Source organism: Peromyscus maniculatus, chromosome 6 (genome assembly GCF_049852395.1).
Source record: "Peromyscus maniculatus bairdii isolate BWxNUB_F1_BW_parent chromosome 6, HU_Pman_BW_mat_3.1, whole genome shotgun sequence".
Lineage (NCBI taxonomy): Eukaryota > Metazoa > Chordata > Mammalia > Rodentia > Cricetidae > Peromyscus > Peromyscus maniculatus.
The window spans coordinates 92456774-92474992 of record NC_134857.1 but is presented as its reverse complement, the minus strand read 5'-3'; positions in this window follow the sequence as shown (position 1 = coordinate 92474992).

The window sequence follows — 18219 nt, the reverse complement described above, 5'->3', positions numbered from 1 at the left end:
ATGTGACTTTTATTTCTTCTTTAAAAATTGTTTTCTAAATTCAAGTAAATCATATGTAGAATATTCCTCAAATATCATTATTTCCTGTTCTGGGGTTAATTACAGCCTCCATTTGCTTGCTGAATCACAGATTTTCATTTTCTGGGTTTAATCTAAATAATACTTCTTTATAATTTTACCTCACTATATCCCATTTCACTGATGGTTCCCATTGGGTGCCATTTTCTTTATAGATTGTAAGAATGTCTCTCTATCAAAGTACTAATTTGTATTCTCATTTGTTATGTCCATCCATTATAATAAATGGCAATCAACATCTCTATTTCTTCCTCTACCTCTTAATGTTATTTTCACTCCTCTTGCCAATTCAAATGCTAGTTCAGAATATGCAATGGATGTTTCTTTTTCCCATTATAATACATCCTTGATATTGGGAGATTCTTTCTTAGCAGACCTTTGAACCTCAGCTGCATGTTTTATTATGTACATCAAAGGTTGGACAAGTGATACCATAGCCTGCCTGTGGTGGTATTCTAATTGTACTGAAATGTGATTTTAATTGTATGTTAATAAATAAAGTTGCCCAGGGGTCAGAGCTATTAGAGCCATAGACAGAGCATGGTGGTGGTGGTGGTGGTGGTGGTGGTGGCACACACCTTTAATCCCATAGATCTCTGTGTGTTCAGGGATATAGCCAGCATTGGACCTAGAGGGCTGTACATACAGACAGTGATGAGGCAGTCACGTGTTTGGGTTTACAACCAATGAGAAGGCAGAACAAAATACTATGAAAGGACAGACACACAGGAAATAGCTCTCTTTCGGGAAGCTAGGATCACTGCAGGAGGAAGGGTGAGATTTTAGCTCTGAGCTCTGATCTCTTGGCTTTCTCTTTTACATTGGTTCTGTGTTTCTTATTTAATAAGACGGTTGGTTACATCTACACCTGCCTATGATCCTACTCAATATGTTCTACTTTAAGGGATTATATATATTTTGCAGTTCTTAACTCAATTAAGGAGCATTCTCCTACTCATATAGCAGAACCCACTCATCAAGGATGTACATCACCTATCCCATGTGGAGGACGACAGCAATTCTTGACCTCTCCCATCCCCATAGTTGCTCTAACTCCAAGCTGCTCAGTATCTGCCCCTCTTGTTATCATACACATTGGAAAACACAAAGCTGGAACTGTAACAAAGAGGCACACTTTCCTTTATTCTTCCTGTAAAGTTATCTACATCAGTATTATCCATGGGGAATCTCAACACTCAGATGTATTAGTCTTAGCTACATATCTTTTTGCAATTAGCAGGGATGATGGAAGCATCATCTTCTCCCCAGCCCACTTGTACCAAAAAAAAAAAAAAAGTGAAAGGTCCAGCCTTTATTGTTTTCTCTCAGGGTCCATGGAAGAGTCTGACAACCAGCTGAGGATTTTAATCTGAGGGATAGCAAATGAATTTAAGCACACTAAGTTCTTTAGTCCATTCCTTTATTCTTCTAAGTAAAATTCTATCTACACAGTTTCTTTTCTGTTCTCATACTTAGCTCCTCTCAGTCCTACTGCTGTTCCTTCTGCTCTCAGTCCCTTCTGCTGTTCTCTTATGTCTATCTAGTTCTTTCCATGTTCCTCTCTTCTTTGTCCCGTCCAAATATATATATATATATATATATATATATACACTTGGACAAGTGTTCTGATAAAAGTCACAGTTGGCTTGTTCAGCTTATTTGGTGACTGACAACAGCTGTAGGTTGTAAAAAGTTCTGGCCATCTCTTAAAGGGATAGCTGGAAGGGTTACAAGGAAAGAAATTAAATCAATGAGAGATTGTAGGAAAAGGCAAAGAATACATGTACTACTTTATGTGATTAATAATATTTAGACATGGTTAGTCAGTTAACAGCCTTTTTCTGTTAGTCACCTGAATCTCATGACTAATCTCATAATTAGTCTACTGAGCCTAAAATCATGTATTAAAAACTGGTGTAGAAATAAATACAATGTGTTAATTGTTATGTGAATCCAAATGGGGAGGTGCTGGTGTAAGAAACTTAGGGAAACCCAGGTGCTATTGATCTCTTGAAGGACTAAGATATACCAAGGCCAGTATCCTGCACTATCCCTTCTAATTTGCTATAATTCTTCTGAAGCGTTTTGATCTAACAAGGTCAGGCATCTGCAATTCTTCTCTGTGAAAGTTCTATGAGGACACTTTGTCTAGCTAATATTTACCTTGTCATTTGCTAAAGATGGAGAGTAAGACCTCTAAGTGTCTACAGTCCACATGGAACAATAGATATAGTATGAAGCATATTTTAGTATGTTTCTCTTTATAAAAAAATGTACAGTTAAATAAGAAACCATCTTCTAGACTATCCACATTATGTGTGCTCATAAGATTGAGATGCAATCATGAGATTACATGTACACATAACACGGAAATACACAGTAAATGGGGAAAATCATAGCTGTTATTGCACAAGAAGTTTAGAAGAGACAGCCAATTCATTCAAAAGGCTGTAATTCCATAACAACTTGCATGATGGTTTCAACTAACAGAACCTTGATTCTGATAGGTTGACCTTCTGAACACTAGCTGTCACTGCTATATACTCCCATGGACTTTTGTTATCACTGGCTCTCAATACACTTGTGGCTCTACCAGACCCTATTGTTCTTAGTTTCCAGCACTGAGGGAAAGCCAAGTAAGAACTTGAGGCAGCTAATTGCTTTATATCTGCAGTCATTAGAAGACAGCAAAGAATTCATGCATGCTATTGCACAATTCACTTTCTCCACTCTTATATCCTTCAATATTTCTGCATAGGAAAAGGTCTGACACACGACTGATATTGGTCCTTTCACATTGATTATATTAAGGAAATCCAAACCTGGTGCTGTGTGAATGCCTGCTATTCTAGCACTCAAGAAGCAGAGGTAAGTAGATCCATGGGTTCAAGGAAGCACTATCAACAAACCTATTTCCAGTCCTGTGGTAGTATTGTGTTCCCCAAAATATTGAGGAATCTTATAAACTTATCTGGGGTCAGAGAACAGAACAGACACTAGATACAGAGGCTAGAAAATGGTGGCACTCATGCCTTTAATCTTAGCATTCCAGAGGCAGAAATCCCTCTGGATCTCTGTGAGTTCAAGGCCACATTGGAAACAGCCAGGTATGGTGACACACACCTTTAATCCCAAGAAGTGAGCCTTTAATCCCAGGGAGTGATGGCAGAAAGAGAAAGATATATAAGGCGTGAAGACAAGAAACTAGCAGCATTTGACTGGTTAAGCTTTTAGGCTTTTGAACAGCAGTTCAGCTGAGATCCATTCAGATGAGAACTCAGAGGCTTCCTTTCTGAGGAAACAAGATCAGCTGAAGAAATGGCAAGGTGAGGTAGCTGTGGCTTGTTTTGCTTTTCTGATCTTTCAGCATTCACCCCAATACCTGGCCTCAGGTTTGTTTTTATTAATAAGACCATTTAAGATTCCTGCTACACAGTCCAGCCTGGACTACATACTCAGACACTATCTAAAACAACAACAACAACAACAACAACAACAACAACAACAACAACAACAACAACAAAAGATAGCCCCACAGTGTCCAGAGGCCCATTCCATAGGTCATTCTAGATTTTAAGTTCAATACTATGCAACTTCCACTCTGTGTGAACTTGAACCCTCAGTTGCATCAAATTTCACCTCCTGGAGCCACAGGTTTAGGTTCATGATGTAATATAAATTATATTCACTTAGATTTAAAAAGTCTCCATGGTCTTTAACAACTTCAATAGTATATGAATCCAAAGTATCTTTACTTGAATTTCTATAAAATGAAACATAAATTAGATATGTCCAACATATGATGATACAAATTAAATTATTTTATTTCAAAAAGGGATGATTCAGGGTGTTAGAAAGAAACTGAAGCAAAAGCCAGCAGGGCAAATTCCAAATCTTGCAGCTCTGTGTCTTAATTTTGGGACATTTAATGTAATTTTCCCGGCTTCAAATGGCACGGGAAATTCCACCTCTCCAGCTCTGGGTACTGAAGTATGCATTGCTTCTTTCTGTAAGTCTGCTAAACCTCATACCTTCAGCTCCCCTCAGTAGACATTCTAAGGTCCTGGCATTTCGAGTTCCTTAGAGTTTCTAGTGCAACTGAGGTCACATCTTCAGGGCATTCAATAGCCTCTCAGGGTCTTTCCAGTGGTAGAGCCCACCCACTACCCATGCACTCTAGGGGCTCAATTTCTCTCCATGACTTATTCAATTCTAACTTTTTCATGGCTGTAAAAACAGTACAACTTGGTCAATTTTGCCCATTTCTGCTGCTAACCTGAGACATTGTCTGGCCCCATTGAATCAAAATTCTCTGCCAATGTCTGTGTGTTGATCTTGGGAAAACTTTTTCTAGCAGTTGAGTAACAGCGAACCCTTTCAGTTCAGGCTCTCTTCTAAATGAAGCTGAATCTTCATAAGATGAGACTTGTAGCTGGGGTTATCTCCTGGTCCTGCCTGGCCCATGGTCCGGACAAATCTCTCTCACTCACCAATGCCGCAGCTGCTCAGACCTAAATAAACACACAGATGCTTATATTATTTATAAACTGTATGGCTGTGTGGCTCAGGCTTCTTGCTATCTAGTTCTTATATCTTAAATTGACCCATTTCTATAAATCTATATCTTGTCACATGGCTCGTAGCTTACTGGTACCTTACATCCTGCTTCTCACAGTGGGGTGCTGGCACATCTCCTCTCTTATTCTTCCACTTCCCAGAATTCTCCTCTCTCCTTATCCTGCCTACACTATACTTACTGCCTGACCACTGGCAAATCAGTGTTTTATTTATCAATCAATCAGAGCAACACATTCACAGCACCCCCAGCAGAGGCCTTTGTTGGGTAGGTGTTTATCCTTAAAAAAAAAAAAAAAAATTCTGTTGTCCCAATAAAGACAATAAGGATTAGGAGATTTCTCTTTTAGTGATGCCCTTCTGCTTATCCAATTCAACTGCTTTATTCAGTAACAGACTGAATTCTGCTCTGTCCTGAAGTATTTTCTGTCAACAAAATTAGTCAATGATCTGTAAAATCAACCTCATTTAGACTCTCAGGACATGGGCAGAACAAAGCAGGTTCTTGGACAAAATATCACTTAAATGACCCCCAGTCAGGCTCTAGACAGAGACCTTTCTTTCCCCTGAGACCTCTTGAGCAGAGTCTCTACAGTTCACATTGGCCAAGAATTGTTGTATTCTTAACCTCACCATAGTAGCCCATCAGGCTCTGCTTATTGCAGTCAACTTCATTTCCAGGTCAAAGTTCTAAATTATTACAAACTGCCTCCACAAAAGAGCTACAAAAGGCCTAAGGACCACATGGTCAAAAACATCACAGTCACAGCAATGGTCCCTGTGAGTTCAACACTATGTGTTAATTTTCTTTTTACTATAATAGCTATTTCTAGAAAAGCAATTCAGGTGGTAAAGAATTCATTCTAATTCAGTTCCAGGTCATAGTCCACTACGGTTGGGAAGTCAGGTATTCAGAGGCTTGAAGCAGATTGTCACATCCTACCTATACTCACAGCAAAAGAGCTATTAATGCATGCATGCCTGCTTGTGCTTGGTTCCTTCTCCATCATTCATACATTCCAGGATCCCCTCCCTAGATCATTGTTTCACCTATAGTTGATGATTCTTCCCACCTCAGTTAATCTAATCAAAAGAAGTCTCAGAGACTCTCACAGAGATTCATCTCCCAAGTGATTTTATATTTTGTCCACTTGAGTATTAATGGTAATCATTACAAGTGTCATTTTATGACATGGCTTTTCCTGGAAGATGTGAACAGATGTTTACTCATAGAGGGTAGGGATCTGATGAGAGATTTAAGGAAAGATTCTGTGTAAGTTTACCTTGAGGGAAACAATGATATTATTAAGGCTACTTGTAGAAGCATGGGTGAGATGTTGTTAGGCAGGGTGCCTATTAAGTTGCCTCAAAAGCAGCTGCAGCTCAGAAAAGCCCATTCTATCATGAGGCACAGCTCAGATACATCGCATTCCTGGCACTTCCTACTCAATTTTCAGGCAGTTCTAAACAAGAGTAATTTCTTACCCTAGTAGCCAGCAACTGTTTATTGCTTACTGTTTATAGCATTTAAGATCTTGGTACATTCTCAATTTCCTGAGTCTTATTAACTAACCCATGTATGAAAAAAAATTAGTAAGACAAAATAACTAGACATTAGAGTATAATTACACTGAAGTTTTTTTAGTTTTTGTCTATACAGATAATTATGAGAAAGATGTTACTATTGTAGTGAAGAAATCGATGTTATATAATAGCTAGATGGAATGTATATGCTATGTTATTTTGGAATGTTAACTAAGGAAATGGTAATATTTTTGAAGAATATGATGTTTTGATATTCAATTATTATGTAAAATGTGTGTGAGTGCACACATATTTATATATAATATTTGGATGAGAAATCTGTCCTTCGTTTAGCAAAGATGTTTGCACTTCCCCTCAATCTCAAATAGCCCTTACTCAGTTGTTTCCACTATAAGGAATTGCTTGCAAGATTTTTTGTTTTAATGTGTTTACGTTTTTCTCTTACTAAAGAGCAAAATATAATTGAACACAATATAGAACATTCATTTTCTTTGCTTTGATAATATTTACAACATCTTTCATGAACTTATCAAGAAATATAAAATTCCCTATAGTTAAAACCATTCAGACCATCAGTAGGGTTTCTTAGTTTTGACGGAACTATTGATCATATAAACATTAAAATGATGTCTGCTGTAGCAAATGTCAATAAAGTAGTTGTACATTAATCAGAAAATCAATGCACTTGTCAATAGAAAGGCAACATTTGACAGAATGCTGCTGCTGCAAGACCTACTAGCCAAGGGCCAGAAGCTAAGTAACACAGCAAGTGACCTATTTATTTGACTTCAAGCTGTTTTCAAATTGTATACGAAGAAAAATCAACCAGTGAACCAAATCCTCGGAAGCTCTATAGTCATTCATTTGGAGTCTGTTTTAGAAAAGTAAAGGCTAGTTTACTACTGCAGTATACTTTATTAGTTTATTTCCTAAATATTTATATGTACCTTTTATTGTCTATTAGGGTTTAACTACATATTCCAAAAATGCAGCGAATGTATGAAAAATAATATATGTTAAGCATGTTTCTATTTTACAAATATCTTTTTAAAAGAATAATATGTATCTTAGAATCAATGTATATAATTTTCTCAAAATTATTTTAGGTATGGAAATGAACTAATCTATTAAATTAATTAAGACACTTCACTCAAGAATATAAAATAAAAGAATAAAGAGTGTTATTAAGAAAAAAAATTGCATTTGCCTTTAGAAAACATTTTATTTTATTCCAGAAAGTCAATCTACCATACCTATTTTCCTCTTTTTCTGGTTGCTTAGAAATATGTTACTCAGTAGGAAGCTCAAGTAGATAAAAGATTTTGAGTCCTTTAGTGGATAGTTGTTCAAATCATTCTTTTTCTTTTCCATAATGGCAACTGTTCTATCAGGGCTTATGAAAAAGAAAAAAAGAAATAGTAAAATATTACAAGAAAAATCCTGAGGGTATTTCTTCTTCAGTTTTTCTCCAAACTAGTGTATTGATATTAATGTGATATATATATATATATATATATATATGTGTGTGTGTGTGTGTGTGTGTGTGTCTGTGTCTGTGTGTGTGTGTGTTTTCTGTAATCTGTGGCAGCTTACAAGAATTATTCAATTTGGAAATACTCAACAATTATTTATATCGCTGCAACACCCTGACTTCTTTAAAGAATACTACAGAAAACATAGCACTGATAAATCTTCCTGTTTTTTTTTTATCTTATAAGTGTCAGAGGACAATAATTGGAAGTAAAATAATCTTTATAAATTATTAATCTTATAAATAAATTTATAAATAATATACAATTATACAATAAGGCATAAATATTCTAAAAATGACTTTAGTTCAGAAGTGATCCATTTAGAACTATTAAGCATTATTTGATATATGGAGAGATACTTAACATTTCACAAAGTTAGGACATTTTTGACTACAAACTTCAAAATAATATGTGATTCGTTACTATTTTTTCCCTCTACAATAAGGAAGAAAAGAAATATAAGACTATTTAGTATGGAACTTGGCTTTATTGTTGTTAGAAATTATATCTTGTTATAACTAAATTATTTAACATAGTTATAACCTTCTTAAAGAGATCATTCTGTGTTTCCAGAGCAATTTATTATATTTATGTCTGTTCCTTCTCATTCCAAACAAATGTCTTAGAACTTAAAGATCACAGATAATGGATGACTCACCATTGACAATTGGAACAACTTCAGCCTGAGGAATGACTACTTTAGAAAAATTATAATATTGATTAGAATGAAAATTTACAATTATTAACAAGTTAATATTATAAGTGATAATTATGTTCTTCAGAAATTTGTGATTATTTTTAAATTATGTAAGATATTGGAATAAATATCTTCTCAAAACTTCATTAACATATTAAGACTTCCCTCAGGATTCAGTTTAAATAAATTAACTCAAGTGTGGTGTAGTTAATTTGTGTGTGTTATTTAATTTCAACAATTTGCTATTTCATTTTTGCCTGATTTTAACATAAAATATGAACATTAAAAATAGTTTAGAAAACAAAAATGAAGCATTCTCCCATAAACATCATTAGGTCCTTATGAAAGTCTTAGTGAATTAGGCAGTTTTATATTACTAAATATGCTAAAATGTGGACTTTGTAACATTTTTACAGGTGAGCAATAGTATCATAATTGGCACTTGATATTTCTAATTAAAGAAGTGGAAGAACACATAATGTTGAACTCATTTGTAAATATTTTTTACATTTTCCTTAAGAGTAGTAAAATACAATTGTCAAGTTAGAGCTGTTGGTTAAAGTTATTATGTTGGAAATATTCATTATTTGTGATTGTTTCCAATTTAAAATGTGGACATTATTTTTTCAGGAGGAAATTAGTCTAACTGATCAGTCAGTACTATGGATTTTAAAAGTAGATATTCTGCACACACTAGTTTGTCTGTTCTGTGGTATATAAATGCTCCCTTCAAATTATTTAACACAAGCAATGTTAGAATAATTCATTATTCTAATTTCCCAAAGATTTTAACAGTTTATTTTCTGCTGGCAAATCTTAAATTCTAACAATGTAATTTCATCAAGCTATTCTAATTTACGTATAACTTGGAGCTGCTTTTACCCATTGATTCATATTATAAACAATCAAAATCAACTGCTAGAAGAACCTGATTCAAATCATCAAAATGTCTAATTTAATAGCAACTCATTTAGAAAGCAAAGAGATGGAATCTCAACATTTCTATTTGGAGCAACAAGTTATACAAGTGCGATTTCAAATTTTTTAATTTGGCTTCTTTATAAAATTTCATTTTTGAAGCCAATTTTTGGTTCTGGGTTCATACACTCTGATAAATTAATGCTGATTTTATCATCATTGTGATAATGAAGTTTGTGAATAGATATGCTTTCTGCTAATTACAATGTACCAGGTCTTAGTCTCATATGGTTGATCTTCTAATACTTGCAGTGCATTTGTCCTACTAGGGTCTACAGTGTGTCTATTATTATTAGTGGATCAATATGACGTTGTATGCGATACAAAAATATTCTCAAGATTTTAGTGTTATAAAATGATGAAAGACATAAGAAATAATAGATATCTGTTCCTTGGAAATAGGAACCATTTCTTAAGCCACATAGAATGTGTTTAATGAATCTGTGCCTCACCCTTACATTCAAGAGGGTGTAATCTCTTCTGGCAAAAACTACGGATCTATTTCTATACTTGGGGCTACCTCGTGTTTTAACTAGTAAAAGTTCTGTTCATTCCTCGTGATTCATTTATTTCCTTCATGGGTTTAACTTGAAAATTATATTAAGATACAGTAGGGACCACCATCTCTGTCTTATTCAAGTCCTTACTAATTGATATCATATGTCCCAGGATGCATTGTTTTCTACTTATGGCCTTTATAATGTGGTGATTTTAGTGTTTCCACATTTCTTTCTGCATTATGAGAAACCTTATGCTTCATCTGAAGGAATCAATATGCGAATGATGAGAAAGGACTAAAGGTAGGAGTTATGTTAAAGCGATCAATATGGGAGTTATGCCAAACATTCACAAAGTCAATTGCAATTACATAGTTAGGAATAAGAAATATGAGGTGGATTTTATGACCTATTGTATCTACAGTAAATTATACTTTGGGGATAAAATTGTCATAACAATAACAAGTCATATTAATGGTCTAGCTATCTTGTTCAACTGACCCAAAATGTATTTCCCTTTTCAGTTACTAGAGTAATTGCAACAGATATTTCTTTGTAAGAGCTGAATGATCATTCATGACATATTTTTAATCATATTCCACAGTCCTTTCAAAGGGTCTCAACACCTTTGTTAAATGGATCATGAATCTGAAAGGAATTTCAGTTCAAAAACTGAGCAAAAGTTTAGAAGTTTTGAATATGATGATCACTGTCTTCTTCCTGGTCCTCCATACTTAGCACCCTTTCAGACAGTACTAGGTAGTATCCATATCAGCTGACTTATATTTTCTTGCTTGTAAGTATGTCTTGCATTTTGTTTTTACCTCATTTAATATCTATGAGTCAGTCATAACACTTCCATCATAATACTCCATTTTATAGGATTACATAATATTATATTTCTCCCCAATTTTGTCCTTATTTGTTTAAGGCTGCCATTATGCACATTATTATCAGCTAGTATTTTTCTAATTAATTTTCAACCTACAGACAAATTTAGAAAGGGTAACTCCATCAGCATTGTAAGAACATTGATGCCTCTCTTCTCAGTTCATTTTCCGTAGATCTGTAAAGTAAAAACATGATGAAGTTGTGAGTTCTTGGAGGTTTCCCAGCCCCATCCCCTTAATGGTACACTCTGTCAAGGTAACTCTTTTGTTGTTTTCCCTCCCCATCTCCTCCCTATGTTCCAACCTCCTATCCCTTCTCCTCTATTCCCCCCTCCCAGTTTGCCCAAGAGATCTTAACCCTCTCCCCTTCCTGGGATGATCCCTGTGTGTCCTCCTTAGTATCCTCATCTTTATCTAGCTTCTCTGGGGTTGTGGATTGTAGCCCAGTTATCCTTTGATTTGCATCTAATATTCACTTATGAGTGAATACCCACTGTGTTTGTCTTTCGGAGTCTGGGTTACCTCACACAGGATGATTTTTTTTTTCTAGTTCCATCCATTTGCCTACAAATTTAGTGATGACAATGTTTTTGTTTTTGTTTTTTTACCACTGCATAATACTCCATTTTGTAAATGTACCACATTTTGTTTATCCATTCTTCTGTTGAAGGGCATCTAGGTTGTTTCCAGGTTCTGTCTATTACAAATAATGCTGTTATGAACATGGTTGAGCAAATCTGGACTGACAGCTGGGGAAGCTGCATGGAACAGAACAAGGCCCTCTGAATGTGAGTGAAAGTTGTGTGTCTTGATACTTTTGTAGGTCCCCTGGCAATGGGACAAAATCTTGCCCTGTATTGGGGGAAATTATTAAGGCAACTCCACATATTTAAAAAGGAGGTTTATTTTGGGGTAACTTACAGCCAGTAAAGCGATTGGTTACAGGATCCTGGAGAGGTGAGGTGCAATCCAGCTGGGTATTCTGGAAAATTCTGCTTTGTCTACCATCCAACATCCAGAATCACCAGGAAACAAGAAGTATCACACATCTGGATCTTGGATCTTAAGGGCTCCTGTCTTGGCCCTACCCCAGGGACACGTCATAGGTAGGTCCAGCAGTTACCAGAAGTGTCACTAGGGGTAGTACTTCCATGTCAAAGCTGGAACAGCTATCTACTACATCTCCCCCTTTTGTCTAAATAAGGAAGTTCTAACGTAATACAAAACTATATGCAATAGGAATGATTATCAAATATTGTCCAGGAGGAATAAGGGATGATGACCTAGACAAGATGGAACCACAACCAACAAGAACAGCATCAAACAAGAGACACATACTAAAATACTAAAATCCAGAGAAGTCTGGAGCATAGGTAAATGGCATGTTACAGAGATCATTCCAAAAGGTGTCCTATCCTAAAGAATCGAAATCTAATACTTAATATGTTCTAGCTAAGATACAAGAAGATTATAACTGTAACTGTTAGTCTTCAATCCCAACAAAGACCTGAGAAGGAATATAATAATACCAGAGAAACAAGAGAAATATACAAGCAACTTTCAGGAGTCTTGGGAGAGTAGACAGAGAGCTGGCAGCCTGAACAGTCACCTAAAGTGTCTCAGCACCATTGGTGCATTCAAATTGGCTACAGGCCTAGAGTATCTGTCAGACCATTTTACTGTCAGCAGTCAAGGCCAGGGCAGTTCTTTGCCCAGTAGGCCATTTTCTGACAAGGTGAAGACAAACTTCCAAATGGAATGTCTCAGAAGCTCAACATTCTCCGGGGATCAGATTGGTGCTGCCAGGAGCAATCGTGTCTCACATCAACAGAATTCCAAGTTATCAAAATATTTAAATGCCATATTCTCCAGGTCTATGAAGTGTTTGAAGATTGCCTATCTTTCTGACATATGTTTCTGTAAGTCTGGGCAATCTAACTAACATAACTATAGAGATGACAAACATAGGTGACTATAAATCTGTAAGTCTTATCTGCCTAGATAATGAAAGAACTAAGGCTTCACATAAACAGAGTAAACAGTCTGTAAGCAAATATACAGTAAAAGGACAATGACCTCAAAATTGTGACAATACACAAAGTAGCTAAGGCAGAGGTAGTAATGCCCAGCTAGCTCAGACATTAGAGCATGAGACTCTTAATATCAGGGTCATGGGTTTGTGCCCAACATTGGGTGCCTGATATTGGGGGAAAATATAAAAGCAAGTCCACATAGTTAAAAAGGAGATTTTTTGGGGGGTTACTTACAGCCAGTAAAGGAGTTAGTTACAGGACCCAGGAGAGGTGAGGTGCAGTCCAGCTGGGTTATTTGGAGAACTCCATTCAGTCTACCTCCCAGCATCCAGGATCACCAGGAACCAAGAGGTATCATACATCTGGATCCTGGGTCCTAAAGGCTCCTATCTTGGCCCCACCCCAGAAGTGCATCATAGGTAGGCCCAGTAGTTACCAGAATCCTCACTAGGGGTAGTACTTCCAGGCCAAAGTTGGAACAGCTATCCACTACAACCCTGGGTACACAAACTGGCTTTTTAGACCCCATTCCCTATGGTGTAATTCCTTACTCAGCTTTGATGCAGGAGGGAGGGGCTAGGTCTAGCCCTAACATGGTATAATAGCCTGTGTTGACTAACACTGTATGAGGCCTTACACTGTATGAGGAGGGCATGAGGGTGAGATGGGAGTAGGTACAGGAATTGGGAGAAGAAGAGGGAGGAGGAGCAGGGGTTGGTGTGTAAAATGAAAGAAAATCTTTGTTTAATAAAAAGTTATATATATATATATATATATAAAAGATATATATATGATAAAGAACATAATAATTACACATTTAATATTTTTAACCAGAAGATTATTTCCCCAATTTGAATAGTGACTTAAGTATACATGCATTTAGCTCTAGTTTCTTAAGTGCCTTTTTGATATCAAAGTCAAAGGATACACATATATATATATGTAATTATATATATATAGTATATATAAATATTTGTTATATATATACAGATATTTGCTATTGATTAGTTCCACCAAAATGAAATGCAAGATTAAAGATATGTAATATACAAACTCAATTGACTTATAGTCAACATAAACAATTTTAGCACAAAAGTATGAAATTGTTGCATTCTTTCCTTCTATATGTTCTCAGCTTTGTATTTATCACACTGAATACTATTATCCAAGCCACTATACATTTGGATTTTTCAGTGACCCAATAAGATTTCAAATTGTTTATCCAATTTGAGTTATATCTTAATATAATTTAGTCTTTGAGTTGCATTTTCTCTTCTTAGTTCTCAGAATTGTCCTTTTATTTTAGACATTTTATATCATAAGGACCCTACAATGCAATGTACTTGATTAATTTAAAAGTAAAGAAAAGAGACCAATCTTTACCTTAGGAGACAAGTAGTATGCATTTGGAAGTCAGAGCCTCCAACAAGAAAACCTAGATGCTAAGCCTGTTAAAACAAATTCAAACAAAAGAAAATAATACAAAAAAAAAATCATGGAGTGAATTAAGTACTTAAGAACCCATGGGAAAGGATATATAGCTCAAGTTAATCAGTTAGGTTAGGGTGATATCATTTCTGTTTTTTTTCTTATTTATATTTAATTTTTTTTCTTTCACAATTGAACTTTTTTCATGCTGACTTCCTTTTTAAAATACATTTATTTTATAATTTCATATGTAAGCACATTTATAGCATTTCTATCTTCTCTCTAGTCTCCAACCCTTGCCATATTTTTCCACTCTCTCTCAAATTTATGATCCCTTATTATATAATTATTGTCATTACATATATACATATATATTCATATATATATATATATATATATATATATATATCCTACTGAGCAGTTTATTGTCTCATATGTACATGTCTTCAAGACTGGATACATGGGGTTAGATAACATATGAGGAGGAGTGAGCACATTCCTGAAGAAAACTGTGTATTCCTCTCTTAGTAGCCATTGATGGCCTGCATCTGTCACCTAGGAGTAGGACCTTGTGAGATTCCACTCATCTACATGACAACTTGAGTTATCATTAAGTGAATCTTGTTTAGGAAACTGTAATATTGGTTTCATGGATGCAAATGGATTTTCTGTTGCCTTTAGAAGACACTATCTCACAGCAGGTATTCAGATCCTCTGGCTCTTACAATATTTACTCTTGCACTACTTCCAAAATTTCCCTGAACCTTCAATGTAGGAGTTGCACTGCAATGTATTAACTTGGCATGGACACCCCACAGTAATGTATTTTTTGGTATGTTTGTTTGGTTTTTTATTGTTTTCTTTTGTTTTGTTTTTATTTTTTGTCAATTGTAGATTTTCTGTCATTTTTTTCTGTGGTTAAAAGATTCTTTGATGAGCTGTGAAAACCACACATTCCTGTAATTGCAATGTATTTTTAATACAGTTAGATATTATGTTGGTTTTGAAACATGGCCATATTAGGTTTTCCTCTAGAATCTGTGATCTCTCCTTCAATTACAGGTAGCTGGCTAGGTGTACAGAACAAGGCATGAATTCCCTTTTGTTGAGAAATCTTAATCCAATTAGACAATGGTTGGTTAACTCTAAATTAAAGTGCAACTGCTGGAACATTGGGGCATCTTTTAGTCAGGCCATTGTTTTGGTTCCCAAACATTCTATCTGGGTAGGATTGTTGATTAATTTTTTCTCTTGGAAGCTTTCATAATATTTTTCAGTACCAGAGAATTAATTCTCAGGGAAGAGGCTTCCTAGTCAGTTCCAGATGTATCCCTCCAAGTCCCATGTCTGCAGTATGTAGTACCTTCAGCAATAGAATCTTATCTTCAAGTTCCAAAAGACAATCAAGGGTGATTGCAACATTTTATATTGTTTGTGGAGTCTCTTGAAACCCCCTAATCAGAAATTTGAAGGAAGGTTTCTCATATGTGGCACTTGGGTTATAGTTAGATATTCTATGGTGCTTGGGGACACATCATTCCATTTGAACCTATATAATGTATTATATAAGCAATTTTAAATGAGTTTACAAAATAACATATTTCCCTATATGCTTTTCAAACATCCATAGTGTTATTTGTGTCCTGACTTTGAAGTAAACTGGAGTCACGGTCATTGATTTCCTCAGCCTTATTTTTTTTCCAACTTTATCAACAGAGAACAATGATTCTTTTCTTCTTTAAACTTGAATATATCAGTTGGCCCTGGTCAGAATGCATCCCTAACCACATGCCCAGAGTCTCCACATGAGCCAGTTTATAATACCAACTGGAAACCTGTGGGTGTCATGGGCTAAATTAGTAATGGAAATCAAGATTATAATGATGGTAAACTCTGTCCAAAAGGATGATTCCTGGGTAGAAATTTACAGGGATTGTTCAAATGATAGGAAATAACACTGAGGAAAAGACTGGAATAGGTTTTAGAGTCTTTTTAATTCTAAAGTGAAAACTTTATTGGCAATGAATAAAAATAAGGGACTTGATTCACCATCATTATTAAGAGCATAATTACAGTTAGAGTGAAGTAAGTAAAACAAATTAAAATATGAACCAGACACTTCAAGTCTATCTTCACATTCACCATTTTAATGAAAACATAAAAGGTGTCTTAATCTAATTTCACTTTATAAAAAAATACAAGCAACATCATAGCCAACTTAAGGAGAAAACACATTTTGGGTTTCTTTCTTCAAATATGTTATTCCTTAAAATATAAGTAATATTAGGTATTAAAATATACCTTATACAAATGTTATTCCATTTAAATCCTACAGGAAAATTAGCTTCAGATGACATTATTTATTATAAAGAGAATAACTAACAATTCCTCAGCCATTACCAGAACTAATATTGAAAAATATGTCATATTTTTGTAAGGGTATAAACCTGTTATCTAGAGACATTTGGGATTTATTTTTAGCATAACTCAATTTCTTATGTCTTTACTTTTTATAAAGCTAATATTGCTAGGAACCATTTCAGAGTCTGACTGACAGAGAATCATATTCAGTAATATATATGGTTAAACTATGTGCTTAGACAGGGCTATTATATTAAAATAATTTAGTCTTTGAGTTACATTTCCTCTTCTTAGTTTTCAGAATTGTCCTTATATTTCAGATAAACATTTCCATGTCATTATTTCTTATTTTGCAACTGTTACTGATAACTAGTGAAGCTAATAAACTTGTAGATAAAACTGTACAATGTATTTTTTTACTGGACTGAAAGTAAATGACATAATGTTTCATTACAATAATAAAATACATAAAGATTTTTTTTTTTTTTGGTTTTTCGAGACAGGGTTTCTCTGTGTAGCTTTGCGCCTTTCCTGGGACTCACTTGGTAGTCCAGGCTGGCCTCGAACTCACAGAGATCCACCTGGCTCTGCCTCCCGAGTGCTGGGATTAAAGGCGTGCGCCACCACCGCCCAGCAAGATTATTATTTTTTAGAAATGACAAAAGTGTCAAAATAGTCACACACATAAAAGATGTGAATGAGAACTTTGCCTCCATATTTTAAAGAAAACAATTATAGTCAATTATCCACTTGAATGAATCTAACACTTGGAAGTTGGGCCTCTAGGCACAGGGAGTTATATTTTACTTATTAATTTATGTGGAAGACCCATCTTGACTGTCGGGATAACTATTCCCTTGGCAGAAGATCCTAGACTATAAAAACATGAATAAAGCAAGCTAAGCTTTAGGAAGCATCTTGAACTCTTTCCTTACAGTGGTTTGTAGGGAGTGGAGAAAGCAGTGAGTGAGTGAAGTCCTGAGTAAATGGATTTTTGACATGGTCACAACTTCATGAAGACTCAGAGATCAACTGGCCCATGAGCAAAACCATTAACCACATGGCTCATGCTCAAGAGAAATGCAAAATTGTTTCTTGGGATTCTGAGTTTAAGTATTTATGGATTGTTGATCAGTGCATACAAAGACTATCAATTACAGCTTCCTGCTCCTGTATATTTACACCTGAGAATGCTCATCTACAGCTAATAATGATCTGTAATGTCAGTCACGGGAAATCTGGAAGCCTTTTATGATCTCTGTGGGGTCTGCATTAATGTGGTGAACAGATAGATATACATGCAGGTAAAACAGTCATACACATGTAATAAATGTGTGAAGAAGAAAATAAACAATTAGACAGTGACATTTTAAGAGCTTTGCTGAAGCCAGACAGAATTATTGTAAGAACCAATGGTGGCAGATAACTTCAAGGAACAGTGTTTTGCAGACATAATACAGCAGACACATATATTAACACAACAGGATGGGGACATCATGCATAAGACTTGTGAAAGTTCCAATTGAATAGAATCCCAGCATACAATGAGAAAAGGGGGCATGTAATCCACCAGTAGTGAGTAGCTATTAGCATTTGATAGCTTCT